This window comes from Lemur catta, chromosome 19 (assembly GCF_020740605.2).
Source record: "Lemur catta isolate mLemCat1 chromosome 19, mLemCat1.pri, whole genome shotgun sequence".
In the NCBI taxonomy this organism is placed as follows: Eukaryota; Metazoa; Chordata; class Mammalia; order Primates; family Lemuridae; genus Lemur; species Lemur catta.
This window is the reverse complement of record NC_059146.1, coordinates 35569214-35591317: the sequence shown is the minus strand read 5'-3', so window position 1 is coordinate 35591317 and position 22104 is coordinate 35569214. Positions and strand designations below refer to the sequence as shown.

At 49.7% G+C, this 22104-nt stretch overlaps 1 protein-coding gene across 1 annotated transcript in view; it reads left to right on the top strand.

The window, feature by feature from the left end:
* Positions 1 to 21652: 21652 nt before the first annotated feature.
* ZNF536 (zinc finger protein 536) overlaps positions 21653 to 22104 on the top strand; it is a 414784-nt gene continuing 414332 nt past the window's right edge. The window contains exon 1 of the mRNA XM_045532445.1: positions 21653 to 21731. The gene's annotated coding sequence lies outside the window, so the exon portion shown is untranslated. The remainder of the gene's footprint in view (positions 21732 to 22104) is intronic.

Below are 22104 nucleotides of genomic sequence, written 5' to 3'. Positions count from 1 at the left end.
GTATGTGTAGTTGAATTCCCACACATTTGTTAGTTTCCCAGATATCCTTGTGTTCTGATTTTTAATTTTATTTCATGTGGTTTGAGAACATCTTATTCAATCCTTTTAAATTTATTTAGTTTTGTTTTATAGCCTAGTATATGGTCCATGTGGATAACCTTCAGTATGTGCATCTGAAGAGAGTGTACGTCCTTCTGTTGTTGGGCAGAGTGTTCTGTGCATGACTGTTAGGTCTGGTTGGCTGTTGTTCAAGTTTTCCATTTCCTTTTTATCTGCCTGGTGTTCTAGCCATTATTAAAAATGGGTATTGAAATTGACAAATATTACTGTTAACTATTTCCCCCAGATTCTCTCTAGCAAACCAGCTGGCCTGCAGTTTAGCCCATATCTCCAATGATTCTACAAATTTCCTCTCAATTGCCTTTCATCACAACCTCCATTGTTTCTGAGGGTGCCCTTAGGCTTGGGCTTCTCTCCACATCATGTTACAAATGAGGTCAACTCCTTGTAAAGAGGTCCAGAGATCTCTGCTTTAAGACCTACTTCTTATCCACGGCAAAAATCTCTGATCCATGGCTCTGGAGCTGAGAGTTGAAACCACAGCACACGTCTCTCTGAGTGACATCCCTACTTCAGAAGCTCAACACTGAAAACTATAAAGCACTGAGGAAGGAAATCAAAGAAGACCTAAATAAATGAAGAGATATCTGTGATCATGGATTGGAAAATTCAATTTGGTTAAGATGTTAATTCTCCCCAAAATTTTCTAGAAATTGGTCACAACCTTATTTAAAATACCTAGGTTTTAAAACTAGACATTAATAAGCTTTTCCTAAAATTTATACAGAAAGACAAAGAAACTAGAAAAGCCAAAACAATTTTGAAAAAAAAGAACAAAATTGGAGGACGCACACTACCTGATTTCAAGGCTTCCTATAAAGCTACACTAATCAAGACAACATGGTATTAATAAAATAACAGTCACATAGGTCAGTAGAATTGACAGTCCAGAAATAGACCTACACAAATGACTTTGACAAAGATACAAAGGAAGTTCAATGGAGAAAGTAAAATCTTTTTAAGAAATTATGCTCAAGCAATTGGTTTTCCTATGCAAAAAACCTTGACCCCAGTCTTATGTCTCATATATATATATACATATATATATATATATAAACCCACCATGCCCCTAAAATGAATTATAAATGTAAATGTAAAATGTGAAACTGCAAAACTTGTATAACAAAACATAGGACAATATCGATGTGGTTGTAAATTAGGTAGAATTTTTAGATGTGATACTGAAAGCATGATCCATGAAAGAAAAAAAAAAATAAATTGGGCTTCATTGAAGTTAAAAACTGTTGCTCTGGAAAAGTCACTGCTAAGAGAATGAAAAAACAAGATACACACTGGGGGAAAAAATAACTGCAAATCACATTTGTGACAAAGGACTTGTGTCCAGTTACATAAATAACTTTTAAAGTTCAACTACGAGTCAATAAATAAGCCAATTTTTAAAATGAGCAAGAAGTCTAAATAGATACTTCACCAAAGAAGATTTACAGATAGTGAAAAAAGTATATGAAAAGATTCCTAATAATATTAGTAATTAGGGAAATGCAGATTAAAATTACATACAGCTATCACTATACTCCTGTTAGAATGGCTAAAATAAAAAAGTATTGGCCAGGATGTCCAGTAACCGGAACTCTACTAGATTGCTCAGAGAACCAGCAAATGTTAAAATCACTTTGGGAAATGATTGGAAGTTTCTTATAAAGTTAACTATACACAGCAATCCCACTCTTAGTAAATAAAAGCTTATGTTCACATAAAGACCTGTATGCAAATTTTTATAGCAGCTTTATTCACAATGGCCAAAAACTGGAAAGAACACAGGTATTTTTCCACCGATGAACAGATAAGCAAACTGGGGTACTTCCTTGCAATGGAATACCACTCAGCAATGAAAAACGAACAAACTAATAATACACAGAAAAACAGGGATGGCTTTTATATGTATTTGGATAAATGAAGAAAGCCAAAATCTAAAGTTTCCATGCTTTATGACACCATTTATGTGACATTTTAGAAAAGACAAAACAATAGAGATGGAGTTAAGAGTAGAGGTTGGAGGAAGAAATGGACCCCAGAGGGTCTGCATGAGGGAATTTTTGGGTAATGGGGTGTGTCATGACTGTGATGGTAAATATCTGAGTAGTTATTTGTCAAGACTCATACAGCTGTGTATCACAGAGTATTAAGTCAAAAAACAAAAACAGAATGGAGGGGAAACAGAAAAACGAAATACATATTGCAACGAATGAACCTAATTGTGCTACAAACAAATGACCTACTGGGGAAGCAAAAAATTAACCTAAGTTACTTTGTAAAATATTCAACATTTCACTGAATGATGTAAAGCTGAAGACAAAAAGAACTGTATACAGTTGCCTTATTTTCATTAGTGAGTTGTTTCTTATGGCGGTGTAGGTTAGTAACGCACAAACTACTTTATGTGTGTAGAAGAGTTGAACAAAGAAGTGCAGTTTAGATGAGGAGAGCCAGATTTCTCACTATTGCAAAGAGAAGTTACCAATAAGGGAAGGGGAAGGCTAGAATGACCCTTATGAAGATGGACTGGAATCAGAGGTATTGGTATGAATTCACTTTAACAAAACACATACACGCAGATGGATACAGACATAAATACAAACACGTGTGTGTGCATGGGGAAGTATACACCATATATTTCCAAGTCCTGTTGGCTGAGATGGTCCAGAAGCAATGACACCTTGGTGACAATGGACACAGTATCATTCTTAGATACAACCAAAGGAACAAGAGCTTCTTTTAGAAGCGGTTGATTCCAGTGCAGGGGCAGGGATAATACAAGATGAGCCAGAAGCATTGAGGTGTCTTGTGGTACCTGAAGGTCAGAAATTGCTTAGAAAAGAAGGGGGCATGTTGGAAGGGGACAGCCCACTCTGAAAGAGGCCCCAGTGGGCAAGGCTCAAACCATTTGAGCAACAAAGTAAATAGTGATGATATTGAGTTATAATTCAATGAAATATACATATCTATGTGTTAATTCTTTACCTACTGGCATAAATAAAGAATTAAATGGGGAGAAGGCATAACTCCTCCTTACAGAAGAATCGCCATTAGTAAATGTAGAAGTGAGGAAAATGGAAAGTCATATTAAACACAGTAGAAACTGTTGCAGGTAAGATTTTACTGATGTATGCTAAAATTAGAGGGCAGAAGTTTGAGCAGGTACAGAATATTTGCATAGTCTCAAAGTATCTCCCCCAAGATATTTATAAATTACAAAAGGAAAAATTGTAACTTGCCCATGGAGAAATCTGGCAGATGCCACCTAAACAGTGATAAAAGAGCAACCTCACCAGGAGAGAGTCACGCACACACCACTAAACCCCCGGTCCAGTGCACCGGCAGGGACACGTGTTTCTGTGGACGGCAGTGAAGACGTAGTTCTCCATGCCCACAGACTCACGGCGTGGTCTGGGACTCATTGCCACTCTCCGGGCTTCAGTCCTCCCGTGAGCATCCAGGAATTGGGGTAGATGAAGGAAATGCTTTCAAATACATTTGTTTGTTTTTGCCAAGCAGTCCTGTCCCTTACAATGTTGAGACCAAGTGACTCTGAACTTGCGTAAAAACGCAAACTCTGAAGATGACCAGAAGCAACATCAAACAAACCCAAACTGAGGAAGAGTCTAAATGATAACTGCCTAGTCCTCTTTAGAATGTCAGGGTCATGAAAGACAAGAGGAGACTGAGGAACTGTCACAGATGGGGGGAGACGAAGGAGACATGACTACCTGGAGTTCTCGGTTTGCTCAGTTTTGGTGACTGTACTGTGTCCATATGAGATGCTGTGTCAGCTGTCCTGGGGGAGGGACATAGGAATTCTCTGTGCAAATTTGTGCAACTCTTCTGTAAGTATGAAATTATTTAAAAAAACTAAAATACAACAAAAAGTAAGGGAGGGAGAGAGATGTGAGGACAAAGAGAGCAAAGAGCGGTTTGGAGGATTTTATCTCAAAAGAACTGTGGGCCTGGTTACTGGTACGCGGTGTCTACCAGAGCAAGTAGATAAGGAGCGGGTTCACTCAGCGGATTCTGTTGCCAAAAGTATCGCCACCCTGAACTTTTAAAAGAGACTCTGACTGTTTGAGTCTTAAAGTCAGCCTTGGGCTCCCAGCCCTCCGTGTGTAGGGAATGGTTGGACAAAATGGGTCAGTCCTCAAGGAGGTCATATTACCAACACACATGTTAGGCCAAAGAATCTTCTAGATGACAGAGCCAGGGGCTGGGAAGCTACAGCCATGGAGCAGAATCAGAGCCTGATCAGAGGCAAATGTTCCAGGGTACAAGGTAAAGGACCTTCAAATGCCTCTCTGGCAGGCCGTTCCCACAGCTGTGGCCGGGTGTTTGCTGGGGCTGGGTGTTCAGTCTGTCCCACACGGTAGAGCAGACGCCCATTGGGCTGGGCTGTCTGTCAGACACCTTGTCTTTCAGTCGCAAGTTTCTGGAGCAGCAGGACCTCTGTCAAGCTGGGGCTGGAATGTGTGATATGTGTGAGGAGAGTGAGACGAAACATTTAGTTGGTAAAAGTGCAATCTTTGGTAGTGCTTAGCACTGCTCATTTCTAGATCTGCTTGTGCTCTCTCCAGACAGGCAGTGAGACTGTACCCTGTCACCCCCTGGAAGCGAAGCAGGGCCACCCACTTGCTCTGGCGGCTTCTGTGTGGATGCATTTCACAACTGGTGCAGGACTCACCGACGTTCTTCCCCTGCTACGGTCACCATCACGGTCTGGAGGTGGCTGCTCCTCAGCCTGGATCCCAGAGTGCGGGAAACACAGAGCAGAGCCCCCGACGACCTGAGATGACTTGGGATTAGAGCGAGAAGCTCACACTTGTGGTTTTAAGACACTGAGATTGGGGATTGCCTGCACACAGCCCATCCCGATGGAAGCCGCTCGTCGAGGTCAGAGTGGATGCGGGCTTGGAAACCAGAGACCCCAGCACCAGTGAGAACTCAGATTCCCTTAAGACCAGACAGGGATGTGCCATCTGGCTGCACCAGTGAGGTGATGATAGCTCAGGTACTTCAACAGCCGCTTCCTCTTGTCGGGTGGGGAGGGACTTGGCTTTGTGAAGCTCAGAAAACTGGCCCCGGGACTGGGTCTGTGGGAGGTTGGCCAGGCCTTTTCTTCCATGGTCATTTGGCTTTTAAATTCAGCCTTCCTGGGATATCCAAGTGGCCGTAACTACTGCCCAGTCTGCAGGGAAAGAAGGGGCTGGTCCAACCAAAGGGTGGGAAGGTGATGTGTATGGCTGTGCGGTCCCCTTGCCATGTTGTACCTGCTGCATAGCCTTGGACTTGGAGCCAGAGACCTGGTTTTAGTCCTTGCTGCCGACAAGCTCACTGAGTGGTCTTGGACCAACTGCTGCTCCCTGAGCCTTAGTCTTCTGGTGTGCACTGAGGAATTGGGGTAGACGAAGGAGATGCTTTCAGATAAGCTTGTTTTTGTCAAGGAGTCCTTTCCCCCAAAATAAAAACATAAGGCAAAGTGGCCCTGAACCTGTCCTCAGCTGCCTGTCTTCTGTCCCCAAAAGAACAGTCGCCCTGCATTTTCCCCAAGGAACCCCTAGAGCTCCTTGAAACACAGTTTGGAAATCCCTAAGGGCTCATCTAGCTCAGATAGACTGTGACTTTTCAAGATGGCAGGAGACATTGTGCCTGTCACTCCTCAGGCTCCCTGAACTTGGTGGGGGGAGCTGTTGGGCTGGGGCCCCCCTGGCTTCTTCGCCCAGAGCCTTTGTCCACTCACAGCTCAGCTGGCACCGACAGAGGTGCTCGCCGTGCCTGGGTTGGAATGATTAGAAGAAACTCAAAAAGAGAATCAGTCTCCCCAGACAAAGGTAGGTTTTCATGCCCTGTTTGTTAACATCTGGATCACCAGGGCAGCCCCAACAGTGCACACCTCGTACTCCGGGAAAAACCGAGTGAGGGTTTGGAGTCAAACTGCTTTGGGTCCAAATTCCTTAATTTACTGAGACCTTAGGGGGAAACGTTACTTCAATCCTGTCTGTCTCAGTTTTCTCATCTGTAAAGTAGACTTTCTAGAATAACAGGAAGTGGCCCGTAATACTGTGAGAGGTGAAAGAGTAGACGCATGTAACAGCCTGAGCCTGGTGCCTGGCAAGGAAAATGTGTTTTTGATCCTCCTCCTCCTCCTCCTCCTCCTCATCATCATCATCATCATCATCACACCAGACCAGATGGGTGATGTGAACCCAGTCTGCTGTGAACACCTTGCTCAGTACACAGGTGTCCGTGAGCACCTGGCTCCTGATCACCACCCCACCTGCCCTGTCCCTGTGCCCCACTGTTCCCTGCACAGGAGAAAAGACTGGTAAACACGTGGTGGTCTGGATAGACGTGGCTCAACTGCTGCTCTCCAAGCTGTGCTGTCCCAATAAAGACCAACGATTTCCAAGCATGGTCAATAACATTCTATTTACAGTGGGTTGCAACCTACTACAATCTTTATAACATTCCAACACAAGTAGCTCCAAAATGAAAAATATATGCCAAGGCCAACACCACCAGAAACACCAGTGAGTACCATTTTAACCCTCATGGGGGCCACATATGGATGAACAATTACTTGGTCCCCTGTATTTCCCACAATGGATGACCATTCTCATCAGAGTGTAGACCTATCCCAGACTGTTGTGTTTCAGTGTGGCCCTGAAGGAGTTAAGTGAAATAAAGAATATTATCAATATTGTATCAGTCACAGATGAGAAACTACATACCAGGATCAGTGTAATTCATTCATTGGTTTATGGACACCGAGTCCTCCGGGGACTGTCACAAATCCACTTGATGTTCCTGAGTGTGAGATTTAGCATTTGGATCTTTGATTTAGCTGAAAGAAGTGTAAAAACTCATGCAGTCAGACAACTCCCTACAGGCGATTCATCTGTGTTGGCTTTTACGTAACAGTTATTCCAATCAAGTGTCAGCAGTAACTTAAGCTCCATAACTTGCCTCTGAATTCACGTTTCTGTGATGCCAGAACACAGAGCAACAGTGGCAGAGACAAGAATGCCCCTCTGGGAGGAGGGAGCCATCTTGTTCTTGTTGCTCCGGAGTGGCGGGCACACCTGGGGGGGCCGTGGGCTGAGGCTTCCAGGGCTCCAGTCCCACATGGTCTTGTGTGTCTCATACAGAGTGTTGGGGTGGGGTGGGGGTGGGAGGGCTGTGAGCCCAGGGTACAGGGGCGTGAGGGTTCTCAGGGCTGTATTTGTCCATTGTCTGGGTGCTCAGGGGGCCCCAGGGCCACAGCTGACCCCTGGCTGGCTCAGCAGGGAAGGAAGGTCTGAAAACCTGGGTCTGATCAGTCAACCCGAGTTGGACCTGGGCAGTTAGTGACTTCATGGACAGTGCCTAGTGGTTTTCCTGTTCTAGAATTTCTGCTCTAGGGTTTCCCTCCACAGTGGCCTCTGTCCAGCTCTAGGTCTGCTTCTCATTTCTTGTCACCTGTGCCAAAAGTGGGAGCAGGAAGGAAGACAGAGGGGTGCTTCATCTTAGCGCCTCCAGTGAGAATAAAAGTGCAAGAGGATTGCTCTGTGCATAATTTCACAGAGATAAATGGAGCAACGCAAGGGCATATCTATATGAACGGGCTTCAAAGAACACTGTTATTAATAGACCATGTTTACCATGGGCTTAGCGAGGGTTGGCACCGAGTGGTGGAAGCCCTTCCAAGAATAAAGCATTTACTCCTCAAGCAAACTCAGGGGGAAGACTCATTTACCAGCCCAATTTGTAGGGTGTGGAGTGGTTAAGAAGTTGAGCAAGGTCTTATGGCTCGTAAGACGGCACAGCTGGACTTCCAAATGGGGTCTGCGGACCTCGAGTGCAACGCCACACCACCGTGTCCGCACACTGCCTGTCTCGTGGTGGCGAGCTGCACCGTCCCCCCCGCCACGTGCTGAGGACATTTGGGGGCTGCAGAAGGGGCTGTGCCAGCCTTGGCTTCGGGCTTTCCCTGGGTGGGGGGCTCTTGCCAACCTCCTGCAGAAGTAGTTCACAGACAGGGTAGCTGTCATTATAGGTGCCTGAGGAGGAACCTGGGGGGGCCTTGCTGAGCAGGGAGGTTGGCACGAGGACTTATTATGGTGGGCGCTGAGCTGGAGGGTCCAGGGTGAAGCTTTGCCGAATCCCACCCTCCAATCTCTCCTGAGGGAAACTTGCCTTCTTGCCAGAGAGGAGCCGGCTGTGAGAAGTTGACATTCACTGAGGCAGGACAAGAACCAGTCAAGCGGGTGACAAGTCTGGTGACATCACACAGAAGGCAGAGCAGGAAGACAAGGAGCTGGAAACATGGGACATTGGGGCCCCTGCAGGATGGAGCGAAGGTTTCTTCCTAACAGAGGTTCTGGAAGGATGGAACGGACGGGAGAGGAGACAGGCAATTTCTGGAGAGATAATGGATGAGAATTTTCCAGAATTGATGAAAGACATGAATCTTCAGAATCGAGAACACGAGTCCCAAGCAGGACAAAAAATAAATAAATCTACCACAGGACACATCACAGTAAAAAAACAGAAAAAAGTTAGCCCAAGTCAAAAGGGCATTTATTGAGGAGACAGGAGGGATTCCTTAGGGTTCCGGGGCTTCGCCAGGCAGCTGCTTCTGCAGTGCTGTGCTTTCCGCTTCCTCCTCTGTCCTGGGACTCGAGGGCGTGCACCACTCAAAGCCCCACCTGGGCAGGACGGTTGGAATGAAAACCGCAGGAAAGATCCCCCCATCCTTGATGGAGGCGCTGCCGGCACTTGCCACACCCTTGAGCGTGAGCAGGTGTCGTGGAAACGGGCAGGGCCTCGGCCACGGTGGCCCTGGGGTGCACTTGCCATGCAGCCCTGGGCTCTCTCCGTGGGCTGCGTGTGAGGGAGGTAGCGTCAGCCTTGTCTAACGGGGGTTCACCGCCTTGCCGGGGAGGGTCGGAGAGGTGCCGGAATGGGCACCCAGGCAGTCCAGGTCCTGGAACTTCAATTTTCTTCTAAAGGAAATATGGAGCTGTCAAAGGTAGGGGGCAGAGGGAGGGTATGCAATGACATTTGGGAAAAAATGAATGGGCTCGATTTAATTTTACATGCGCAGGATTTAACCCAGCCATGTTTACGGAACACCTACTGTGCGTACGATCTGCTGTAACCCCCCGGGAGTGCCTCTGGCTTATCCACAAGGCTAGCGAGTGCTGCTTGCGTGATGGTGGGGTCCAAAGCCAGCCCTGTGTCCTGGGTGCGTTTCTCACCTCTGCTGGCCCCAGGGAGCCGGGACAGCTCACATGCAGTGGCTTCCTCAGGCTCCAGTTCTTTTTAAGAGTTCTGGCTTGAAGCTGTTCCATTTGGGAGGCTTTCTCCCTAGCATTTGGTATGGAATTATTACCAAATGCTAGAGAGGAGCCCTGCCAAACGCTGTATATCAGCTAAAACCCAAACTCCTAAACAATGAAATATTTATAATAAAAACAGACCCCAGAAAGGGGCACAGACGGGGGCGCCCAGCTGCTGAGGGGCTCCTGACGAAGGTGTTCCAAGTCGGTCCTGCTTGCCGGTCCAGGTGCAGCCGTCGAGGCAGCAGGTGCAGGTGGTGCAGGTGGTGCAGGTGCAGCCGGGCGAGGCCTCATGCAGGAAGAGGAGACGCTGCAGGTCGTGCGATCTCCTCAAGCCCCGGAACACGCGGCTGAGCCTTCTCCTCCCTGGAGCCCCTTTCCCTGTTTCCTTCTGGATTGTTCAGCATTCAGCAGGCACTCAGTAAATGCTGACTGCCCACAAGCGTGGGTACTTCCAGTAACAGCAAAACCTCACCCATCTGGAAGCCACAGGGAACGGGGTCCAGACGGCTGAGTTTTCTAGACGGAGCCATAAATTATTTTCATGTAACATTTTCAGATGGAAATATTTCTGAGATGTGGTGCACATTTCCTCTCCTCTCTTGGAGAAAGCGGAGCACCATTAACCTTTCCGTAATGGCTCGGGGTTGCTGTGCCAACCTCAGATGCCATGCGGGAGGTAATGCCACCCTCGAGGCTCGTGAGGGGTGCAGGGTGCTTGCCCTCCGCTAATGGCCTCAGTTCCGGGAGCTTCCTCCAGTTCCCCAGCCTGCTTCCTGGAGATTTTTGGGTTCTTCCCTCATCTTCAGGCCTCCAGTTTCTGCTGTTGTTCCTGTGATCATCTCTTCCTTCCTAAATTACATCCCTGTTGGTCATGGACCAGAGACCAGAACCACAGCTTGTCAGCAATATGTGTAAAGTAAACATTCACCTGCTCTGACTGAGCATCTGCCACGCCTGGGTGAAGTGCAGAAACTTTAGGCTTTGTCGTCCCTGTTTGGGCCACTCTGAGTCATTCCTGCTTCATAGCCATATCTCAGGAAAGCGCTACTCTGCGTCAGCGTTGCTCAGCAAAACCCTGAGAGCACCAACCACCTGTCTCCAAACCCCCATGCAAACTGGAGTTTGCAAACCTTTTCAAAAGACCTGCACTTCTTGTGATCATCTTTAAACAATGAGCAAAGCACATTGGCTGTTACTTCTCCATTAGGAAGATCAGGAAACTGAGGCCCAGAGGGAGATCACAGAGGACTGATGACAGAGCTTGGGCACACCAGGAGGTGGTGACACGGTTAGTAGCCGAACAAGTGTGGATCCCAGGAGGATCAAGGTGTGCAGTAAGGGGACGCTTGAGGGTCTGACGCAGAGGGCGTTTACGGAGGCATGAGCAGGGCTGAGAGATCCCACGACAGACAGGGAGGGCTCAGGGGTAGCAACTTGGGGAACCACTATGTCCCTCTTTGTGCCCTTAGCTGTGAGCACAGGGACTCCATGTGTGTCAAGGGGAGGGAGCAGAGTTCTGGAGGCTGGTGAGAGATGGATTCGCAGGGTGGGCAGCCCACAGGAGTGAGGGCAAAGTGGGAGGAGCCCGGATACCACCACACCCTGGGCTGCTGGGGGCAGGTGGGGGACCCCAAACTCTCTTTCCTCCAGCCCTCCAGCCTCTTGCTGGCATCTCCCATTGCTGAACTGATCACGAGGCCAGAGGACAAGAGAACCAGGGATGGAGTCTATAGACACGGGCATGAGCCAGCCGCCGGCCCAGAGTGGGGTGCAGAGGATGGGCGGGAGATCAGGAGGGCAAATGGGAGAGCTCAGCACAGAGCCCGATGTGAACAGAAGCAGGTTGGCCCGCAGCAGCGCTGTTCGGAAGATGCTTCTCTAGGGCTCACCGCCTCTGCCCGCGAGCACCTGCCCTGCCAGGTGGGATGGCTTGGCAGTAAGTACCTCTGGGACTCATGCCTTATCTCCACCTCAGAGAGGAAGACTGTGCTGTAAGCCTTCTAGACCAAGCTGCTGCTTCCTTCCTCACCCCAGCTCAGCTCTGCTTGGCTGCACAGGTGCGTGGGGATGAGGCAGTGCAGGGGGAGGGCAGTGCACACACGAGTGTGGAAAACAGACACCCGGGGCAACCTGGGCTCGCTGCTTACATGAGTATCTTCCCCGAGCTCTGACTGTCTGCATCAGTAGAGCGGCACCGATCTGTCCCTGTCTTGGTGGTTGTGATGTGCGAATGAGAAGGCAGATGAGGAAGCCTTTGATACATTCTAAGGGAGATGTTGGGTCGAAGTCCCTGTTGCACTTCCTCCCAGGGCTCAGTGGGACATTTACTCCTCCTGTCCTTGATGTTAGGCACTTCTCACTGGGCCTGGTACCTCTAAATGGCAGAAATGTATCCTCTGTTTTCAGAAAACCCTAATTCTCTCATAGCAGTCACCAGAAAGGCCAGGCAGATAGGGGTGAAAACATCTCAGGGTGTTGACATGGGGTGGAATCGTTGTCATCTGGCTTCCTGGGGTGACTGGGTGGATTTCACACTAAACGAGTCACAGTTTAGGCATTGCAGTGACTGCTTCTAAGGACAGCATTGTGGGGTGGGGGCCTCTGGAGGGTGGCCACGACCTGTTCCCCCTGCCCAGTGAGTTATCCGATTGGCGTCGCTGCCAGGTTGGACTTTTCCTACATCAGTGGCTGTGCGTCCGCCGGTCCACGCTGGGAAGGCCAACTTCTTGCCTGCACTTGTGGAAAGAAGAATTCATAACACATCTACCCAGAGCCCGTCAGGCATTCCACAGAGATTAGAGAAGAGGGCAGAGGGCAAGAGTGAGCCCAGATGAAATGTAGTCCCCAAATCAAGTTCTCTTATGTAAGCGTGAGCAGACGCTCTCTGCAGGAAGCAGTACTCACTGGGGGGTGGGGGAGGGGGCCCAAACGCCTGCACAGCCCTGAACTGCTAAACTACACGGCTGAGACATTCCAAGTCCATGCTCATTCTTATCTAATGGGGAAAACCCCGTATTTACGTATCACGGATGGGAATAGTGAAGGCTGACCCTGTTCCAGGCATTGCGCTGAGTCTTGTCAACACACCCACGGGCTGGGGGCCCATTTTTCAGATGTGGAAGTTAAGGCACAGAGAGGTTAAGTAACTTGCCTGAATCCACACGATTCTCGAGAGCTGGTGCTGGGGTTTGATGCCAGGTGGTCTGGCACTAGAGCCACTTTACGGTCTGTGCTCTGTGCTCCGCCACTCTGTGGTACTCTTCCTCCCTTCTTTTTTAGAGCAATAGCAGAATCACCGCCAGTGGCAAAAATGACTCGAGTGAGCCAGGGGTAGGAGGTGGGGGACCTAGGAGCAGAGCTTCTGAGTGGGCGGCAGACAGGGGAGTTGGGCGAAGCTTCTTCCATGACTACGTCTCACCAGTACTGGCTGGACAGATGCCTCCCTTGGCCGCGCAGTTCATGGCAGCAGTTAGAGCAAAGAGACACACTGTTTCTTTTGAAACCCAGAACGTTCTGTTTGTCCCCTGCTGGGGATTGAGAGACATCCCTGGGGTTCCCTAGAGCCGAAGGGTGAGCGGGGGACAACAGGAACCTGCTGGAAATTGTTCCACCGTGAGAATTAGAGAGACAACTTGTTTATTTGCAGCAAATGTGAGTGTCTGAGGGTTAACAACCTCTTATGAGCCTAAAATAAGCTCTACAGCCCCGAGTGCATAAGTAGGCAAAGGCAGGAAGCCACATGAGTCTGGGAAGCACAAGTTGGGGCGATCTTTCGGGAAGGAAAGTGGGCAATGCCTATGATGAACCCCCCAAACCTCCACACCCACTGATCCAGGAATTTCACTTCTGTCAACGGATCCTAAGAAAAGGAGCAGAGACGCAGATGAAGGTTTAACCCTGAAAATGCTCACTCTAATACTTTTAAGTACAAAAAGAACAAAAAAAATTAGAAACAATTTAGATGCTCCAAAATAAGGTTGTTTAAATAAATTATGTTGCATCCATTTGATGGAACATTATGTAGCTATAAAATCATGTTTTCAAAGAATATTTAATGACCTGGGGAAATACCTTGTGCTACAAGGTTAGAGAACAAAAGCAGGACATGAAATTGTTTATACAAAATGATTGGAAGTTTGTGAAAAAAAGTTGGTATGCACAGAAAAATGCTTGGAAGAAAAAACACAAATGGCTATCAGGGTGAGATTAAGGGAAGTATAATTGTCGTCTTTGTACAATGTTACTATGTTTCCTAATTATTCTTCAATGTGCATCAAGGGTTACTTTATATCATAGAAAATTACCATTAATTCTTAAAGGTTGCAACTAATTTTTCTAGTGGTGCAGCACACTTTAAGCAATGCTGCTCACACATGTGTGAATGTATGTATATATGTATGTATTCATTCGCTCAATTAGTCAATAAAGGCAAAGTGCTTAAAACAGCATGGCATGCGGTATGAATTAAATTTAATTGTTAGGTATGACCTGTCAATTTCTTGATCAGTTCCATCAGCATTTCGTAATCTCTGTACTGTGCCAAGGACTGGGCTGAGCCCAGGATCCAGCAATGAATCATGTTTGGGGTTTTCCCGCTTGGACGTTTCCAGCCTTGGGTGGAGAGGGGGCTCCCACAAAGAAAGGCTTAGATGGTATCCCTAAAAGAGCAGCTACAGCTGAGGAAAGTCCTCAGTTCTGGACTCTCAGAGGCAGATAAGGGGGGTGGACAAGACGGCATCTCAAACCAAAGGAGAAAATTTGTTCTTGGTCACCGGCGTGGTTCCGTACTTTCCTTCCCATTCCCCTTGGTGCCAGAAGCCAGGCTCCACCCTGCCAGCTGACCCTCCTATGCACAGGCTGTAGAACCCCCTTGGGGATTCCAGAGTGTTCCTGGGGTCTGAAGTACTTCAGAACTGTGGGTGCAGATCCAGCTGGCCAGAGACTGTCCAGGAACACAAGTCCCCCCCCAATGGAGCCACCCTCCCACCTCCCCACACTGCTCCCCCTAACTCCACCTTGCCTCCCCTTGGAGCCTGGCACCATCTACACAGATTTGACCCTTAGCACGTACCCCTTTGCCCCAAGTCTTTCCTTTCTGGTTCCCCAAATCTATGAGACTCCTAAGCCCTTTGGTGGAATCAGGATTTAAAATGAAGTTGGCACAGTGGTGATTCCTCCCAGGCCTCTGGCCACCACCCGCCCTGAGCTCTGTGGTCTACACCCTGCAAGGCCCAGGGAAATCTCTCCACTGGGGTGGTCTGTGTCACGGGGTTCTCAGGTACTGGACAGAAAAGGGGACTTGCTTTTTGCCTTAACTTTGTCATTTTCATTTGTCTTCCAGCTGCTGCCTTGCAGAGAGGTGCCGCCTGGCAGGTGATAAAGCTTCGCATCTACCCAGGTGAGCCCTGGAGATGGGTCTCAATGATTCTGCTAGACCCAGGCAGACCAGGCTACCTCTGTGAGCCCAAGGCCAGGTGTGAGCTTTTCTGAAAAACTACATTTTCCCAATATTTGCTGCCTTTTGTTTCTAGTGGCAAATAAGATTTTTACCTCTTCCCAGGGTAAAATCAGGGCTGAAAATTGGAACTTTGGAAACGTGGGGGCCAGCCAGGTCATGGCTGTGTGCTGCACGGTGGGCACATTTACAGTGTGGGAAGGGGTGTCAGAGCCAGCAACATCATAAGGAAGCTCGCTCTCCAATCCCCACCAGCAGTTGCCTTTCATAAGTCGATACTTTGTGTCAACTTGTACTCTTAACAGTCCCCCAAATTTAGAACTTACTGTAGCCCACTTAATTCACTTCTCCTCTGTAGGCAAACAAAGCACAGGCCACATTCTGGCCCAAAAGTCCACTAGCTTCGTGGTTTTCCCAGACACTGCAGAGCTCAGAGTTGATGCTGCTGTATCCACTCAGGACAGTTCCACAGTCTTGCAAGGAAACAGGCACGTGTGTTTGTGACTATGTTGAGTAGTGCTCGGCACATTGTCTTGGCCTTTGACTAACTCACACAATGGCACCATGAAGACACCCAGGTTGGCCCTGCTTTAAAAGTAATCCTGATATAGGAAAATTAGAATTATAAATACATGACCATTAATTTGTTATTTCAGAACATGACCGTTCATTTTACAAAAGATGTTGTCTGTTGAGATGCCTTAAATAACCAGCTCTCCCAGTGCAGCAAATCAGATTCAATTTACAAAAATTTAATTTGCAAACATCTTTTCTGGCACAGAGCTATTATGCAAGCAAGACACACCTGTAGCTTTAAGAGGATTCTGGTAAGTTCTTTGCTCATTCTCTGGAGAGAAGACAGGGCCATGCTTTGCTTTTCCACCCCCAGTTCTAATCTTGGTTTTGAGTTCTCTGGTCCCTGGCCCAGGTGTTCCTTATTCTTGTCAGGTGCTAGGTATACCAGGTCTCATTCTGTGGCAAGTGACAGAAAACCCAAAGCAAACTGAATTAAGTTAAACGAAATTTATCTGCTTCCGAAACAGAAGGGTGCAGGGGTGGTGCTGGCTTCAGGGGTAGCTGGATCTAGCACTTCCACACCGAGAGCAGGACCATTTCTCTGTCTCTGTCCTGACCTCAGTGCTGCTGGCACTATTCTCAGTCTCCTCTCGGTGGTCCCTGGAAGCTCTCTGCTCTGGTCCCCCAGTGTGGGGATGGACACTCCAGTTCTCCAGCAGTTCAACCTCTCTGCTAGCACCTATTAAAAACCAAAATCCAAGATTTACTTTGATTGGACCAGCTTAAGTCACCTATCTATTTCTGAACCAATCACAGCATCCAGAAGGATGTGATGATGCCCTGACTGGCTGGAACCTGAGGCAGGAGCCCCACTCCGATGCCCTCAGGGTGGGAAAGGGGGCGCAGGTGCTGTTGCTGGGAGAAGGTGCGTGTTCTGCCAGGACAACAAGTGTTACTATGCTGTGACTTCCTCCCTCTGTTGGAAAAACCAGAAGAGATGTATAGCGTTTATTTAACAAAAATTTTTTTTAAGCTCGTGGGACAGAAGCACTGTGGGTCTGGGACCAGCAGTTGGTAAGAAAATAGCCAAGGCGGTCAGATTTCTCTCCCAATTTCTTCTTATTCAGGAATCACCTTCCATCACTAAGCCCCCCCCCCTCCCCGCTTCCAACCCTGCTCTCAGGGGAGTCTTTGGAAGGTTATACACCTGGGCTCTCTACAGATCTGGTATCTTTCTTCTGCTTGAAGAAGGTGGCCCTGAATGGGGTCACCATTTTCCTAAAACCACGACTGTGAGTGATCAAAGGAGCTTGACAGACGGTTGGAGGTTATCTTTCCACAGAGGGAAACTGAGGTGGGGGAGGAGGGGAGTTGGCCCCTGTATTCACAAGTGTCCTGGTCCTCCTTCTAAGCCAGAGCCAGAGCAGCCTTCCAGGGGGCACCTTCCACCGTGTTTCACTCTTTTGGTCACAGGAAATGGCCATCTTCATGGCTAGTTTTAGATCTGTCCATTGCTGATAGATTCTTGGCAACCGTGACTGTAAGAGAAACAATGTATAACAAAACCAGTTTTACCCTGGCCTAATTGATATAAACAAGGGTTAAGTTTTTATAGCATATTTCTGGTCACAAAACATCACCAAACTTCTACACAAAGACCCCAAACACTTTGAATATTAAACATTGAAATTAATGTAAGCTATAGATACATTTAAGAGAGATTAATAAAAACAAGCAACGTACCCAATTTTTGGTGAATCAGTGAGTGAGGGTGGTGGTAGTGGCATTTAAGGAATAAATGTTTGCAGAGCAAAAATTGTAAGGAGCACTTCTACCACCATGGAGTTGAAAACCAACCAGTAACAAATATGGAAGGCTTGCAGAGGGCTCTAGTACTGCATTGGTGGTGGTTATGCATTTGTACAATGATCCTCTATGAATTTGTATTTTACAATAATTTGTGTTCATTCATTCATTCATTTTGCAGCCCAGTTATTCTAGTTTAGGGTTGTGAGTGGCTGAGGCCTCTCCTGGCTGCTTGGGGCACAAGAGTGAGAACACATCCTGGACAAGATGCCATCACGTCCCAGGGTGCTCTCACGTCCGCACCTCCACTCACTCACACGGGACCACTGTGACCTGCCAGTGCACCTAATGTGCACCCCTTCGGGGTGTGGAAGGAAGCCAGAGTGTCTGGAGAAAACCCACGCAGACATGGGGGGAAGGAGCAAGCTCCCTGCAGACAGCGGCCCCGGCAACACCGTTCTTGTGGACAGTGGCCCACAACAAAATCGTAACATTGATTTTCTCATCAGTGTCATAACCAGACAACATTGAAGGAAAGGACATCATTTGAGGACCTGCTGTACCACAGGGGAGGCAGAATTATGAGGAACGGAGGAGAGCAAAGGGAAAGGAAGAGCAACCTACACACAAGAACAAAATGAGTGCTGTTGTGACAGGAAGTGCAAAGCCAAAGTAGGATTTTGGTGACATTTTATGAATCTCTGTCACCTTTGAGAAGCTAATGACAGAGGTCAGAACAAACCTAAGCATTACCTTCAAAATGGGCATCTTGAGCAGTGGGACACTTTGTAAAGTGCTGGCATGGGTCCAACAGGATGCGGCTCCTCCCGGCATTGCTTGGAGCTGCTCTCACCACCTTGAGTTTTGACCCCAGTGGACACCCACCTAACCCATCATCCCAGGTTCCAAATGACTTTCGCCAGCTTCAAGAAATGGAATGGCTGGAGCTGCTTGGAAGATACTGCAGGAGCCAAGGCCTGATCAGAGTTCCCCAGGTGGGGAGTGGCTACCAGTGGAGTCGCCCATGGGGACGGGGAGCGCAGGGTCCTGCACCGGGGCTGGACTGGGGGCTGCAAATCCAGCCACAGGTGCAGCCCTGGCCAGGCTGGGCAGGAGCGGTGACAAGTACTTCAGCGTATGAGAAAGGGAAGAAGGAGACAGTACTCGGTAGGGCCCGAGCCGGGGGAGGACGCATCACCGAGAGCCGCGGATTGTGAAAGTGGCCACGGGACACACAGGGTGGGGAGGAGCTGGTGGGGTCTCTGGGGAACTGTCCTGTTCTACTGGGACGCGGGGAGGCTCCGAGTGTCGGCATGGGGAGGACAACTGGCCTCTGTTCCTTGGCCAGCGCCCTCTACCCCTGCCAGGACGGCACCCTCAAGGGCAGCCAGAGGGGTCTGGGGCGCCCCAGCGGGCGCGAGCCCCAGGAACACGAGCGCACCGGCGCCGACAGGGGGCGCGGCGACCCCTGTCCCGCCGGGCTTGTTCCCTGGCCGGTGGGCAGCTGCCGTCCCGCCAGTCCCCTCCCTGCTCGGCCAGGCAACCTCGGACGGCCCCAGCGGCAGCGCCTTGGCCGAGGTCCCCAGGCTGCCTGGGGCGCGGCCCTGCTGGGACGCACGGGGAGGGCGGCGGGCACCCGGGGCCTCCGACCCTGGAAGGGGCGTCGGGGGCCTGGAGGCCACTGTCCCGGCCTGGCCGGCTGGACGCTGCTGAGGCCCAGGGTGACGCCAGGGATCGGGCCCAGCTCCAACCCTGCCAGGCCCAGGCGGGGGCGGGGGCTGGAGGGTTAAAAGGCGACTGCCACCCCCATTCTGTCGGGGAGAAAGTGTCTTTTCTCCAAGTCCATATGGCCACTTCCTTCCGACCTGCTCGGCCCTGCTCGCCTCTTTGTCCAAGCTGTCACTTATAAAGAATCACTTGACTTACAATAACAGGTTCAAAAGACGACAGAGTATAATCAGTTGATCCACGAAGAATTGAAATAAAGCACACCCCACTGCTCGGGCTATCATTCCCATAGAGATAGTGATATCATTGATGTGATTGCGATGCTAATTTCTATACAAGAAAAAAAAACCTTGTATTTTGGAATTTGTTCAAAGAGAATTTCAGACACATCAGATTGGAAAATGCGGACTGAATTCCTAAACTTTTTTGGGTAGGCAGAGGATTTTTTTAAAAACACCAATGCAGATTTTTGAGAGGACTTTAAGAATCTTATAGGACTGGCTGGTTGGGGAAAATGGATTCTTTTCTGTCCCCCGCCCCTCCCACTTCTGTGGAGATTAAGAGAGACAGAGACAGAGACAGAGACAGACAGAGACAGAGAGACAGACAGAGCTAGCCAGCTCGGGGTCCTCAGGGCAGGGGCCGAGGTGCGGGAGCTGTGGCCAGGCTGAGTGCCCACCGACGGTGGGACAGGAGGACCACCAGCGCCAAGGTGCAAGGCCGGGGGCTGCTGCGTCCTCGTCCTCAGATTGGTACCTGCTCTCCCAACCCCGGCTGCTGGGTCGCTCCCTGCGCAAAAGTTTTCTGGGCTGGGGATCCTCTCCCACTGGTGGTTTGCAACTGGGTGGCTCCTTCCGCTGGAGGGGGTTGGGGATAGGGGCTGAGGCTCTTTCTGTATCTTTGCCTTTGGTACCTTGTGCTGTCCCCACTTAAAACCTGCTGGTCATCTTGGGAGAGCTCTGTCTGGGCAGGCTGGAGCAAGTCCCACCTGGATCAGTGTTTAAGTGTCCCTGTGGCTTGGCGTTTTGAATAATCAATCTGTCTCCATTGCTTCTTAATCCTGTGCAGCACAGGCCTCTCTCTCTCTCTCTCTCTCTTTCTCTCTCTCTCTCTCTCCCTCTCCCTCTCTCCCTCCCTCCCTGTCTCCTTCTTTATTTATCAACTCTTTCGGATCCTGTCTTTCTGCTATTAACACGCCCAATGTCACATGCAGGCTTTTCTTCACAACAAGCCCCTCATTGGTGTCCCTGGATACTTCTTTTACTATTATTATTATTACTGAATCTTTTCTCCCCATAATGACACCAGGATCATTATATAATCCCATAACAAAGAGGCTTTTGAGGCACCAGCTTTTGTCAACTCCAGGACAGAGAATCCATAATTGCATTATTCAGCCTCCCCCCCTTCCTCACCCCCTGTCTCGCTTCGGAGAAACCCAACCTCACGCCCTGCTCAGGTCCCCACCTCCATACCTCTGCTGACGTTATTTACTAAAACGTCTGCCTTGGGGACCAGCCTTGCAAAGTTGCCTTAAAAAAGTTATTTTGTTCGATAATTAAGTCCTGGAGCCCACCGCCTGGTGACTATGCCGGACCCATCAGGCAGGGAACCTGCGTGACGTTTTTCTCCAAGTTTAATTACCGTATGCTAATTTCCTTGCCTACTACGTGATTAATTAAAATCATATTTTCATAATCATTTGGCACTAGTATTGTTTTAGAATCATCATGATCTCCTAAATAGTGTCTGTAAATAAAGTCGCCTCTAATGGCAGGCGCGGGAGGCGAGGCTGAGGACCTCTCGGCGCTCGCACCGCGGCGATTGGCAACATAACTGCCTTATTTACATTAAATACGCCACAAGGTTACAGCGCGGATCAACGTCATTTGATCGCTGATGACTCCCTTAAACGCCCGGGCTGAGGCTGACTCTCCGCGTCCCGCTGTCCACCGAGATTCACCCGGGAGTTTTTTTTTTCCCCCCTCTCTCTCTCTCCAAAAAAGAAACAAGACTTTAAATAGTTTCAGGAGCAGGTAAGAAAGACGCCTGTCCCTCTCCCGGCTCCGCGTCCCCCTTCTCCCTCCGCGGCGATCTCGCTCTCCCTCTCGGATAAAAAATTCTGTAGTCAAAGGCAGGAATGCAAAGTAGCGAGGAGCGGAGGGGCTGATGGATGTCTCGGTAACGAGTGTGACAATCAGAATGTAGCTCTTGGAGGACAGATAGATTTTAATAAGTGTGTTTACATGAGCTCAAGGTCAGCAGCAAGCTGCGCCGTGTTAAATGGTTTCTTAGTTGCCAGACAGAGAAAAAATGGACGATCACACACCATTCTTTGTAGATTATTTTATCAAGGGTTCGGTCTCCGGCTCATCAAAGCTAAATGCCGCAAGACCTATCCAGTTGCTGTGAATTATGCCAGGGCGACAATGGAGAGCGTCTTAACGGCACAATGCATTCCACCCACCGGAGAGGGGGAGGCCGGCCGGGCCCGGGGCGTCCGCGGGGCGGGCGCTGAGCGCGGGTGACCGGGGCGACTCCGGACAGAGGCCGCGGACAGCCGAGCCCGCCCCGGGCCGGCCTGGCCAGAGCAGCTCGCGGGGCGCCGCCGGGTGGGCGAGCCGGGCGCGCGAGCAGGGCGCACGTCCCCCCTCGGCCCCGGAAAATGATCAAGTCAATCATGTGGACATGTTTCATTATTCATTGAACACAATCTTTTACAACGCTCCGCTGACGTGCCCGAGTTTGCGCCCGACGCCCGCGTCTCGGGGTTTAAGGTAAGGACAACAAAGGTGGGGGGCGAGCTCGGGGCGCGGCGCGCCGGGGGGCGCGGGGGGAGGTCGCGGGCCGGGGGGCGTCCGCGGCGTCCGGGAGGTGGCAAAGTGAGTTTGGACTCTCGGCGTGGCCCCCGGCCCCTCCCCCTCCCCCGCGCGCCGAGGCCTGCCGCCCGGCTCCTGCTCGCCCCTCCGCGATTAAAAAATACGGTCTAATTAAATATCCGTGGCTGTGACGTGGGCGAGAGGAGCTGTCAGCCGGGAGAGCGGGGAAGCCGGGAGCGCGGCCGCGGCCCGCGCCGAATGGTGCTGGGGAACTTCGGCGCCGCGCGGGACCAGCGCCCGGGCCGCCGCGTCCCGCCTGCGGTCCCGGGAC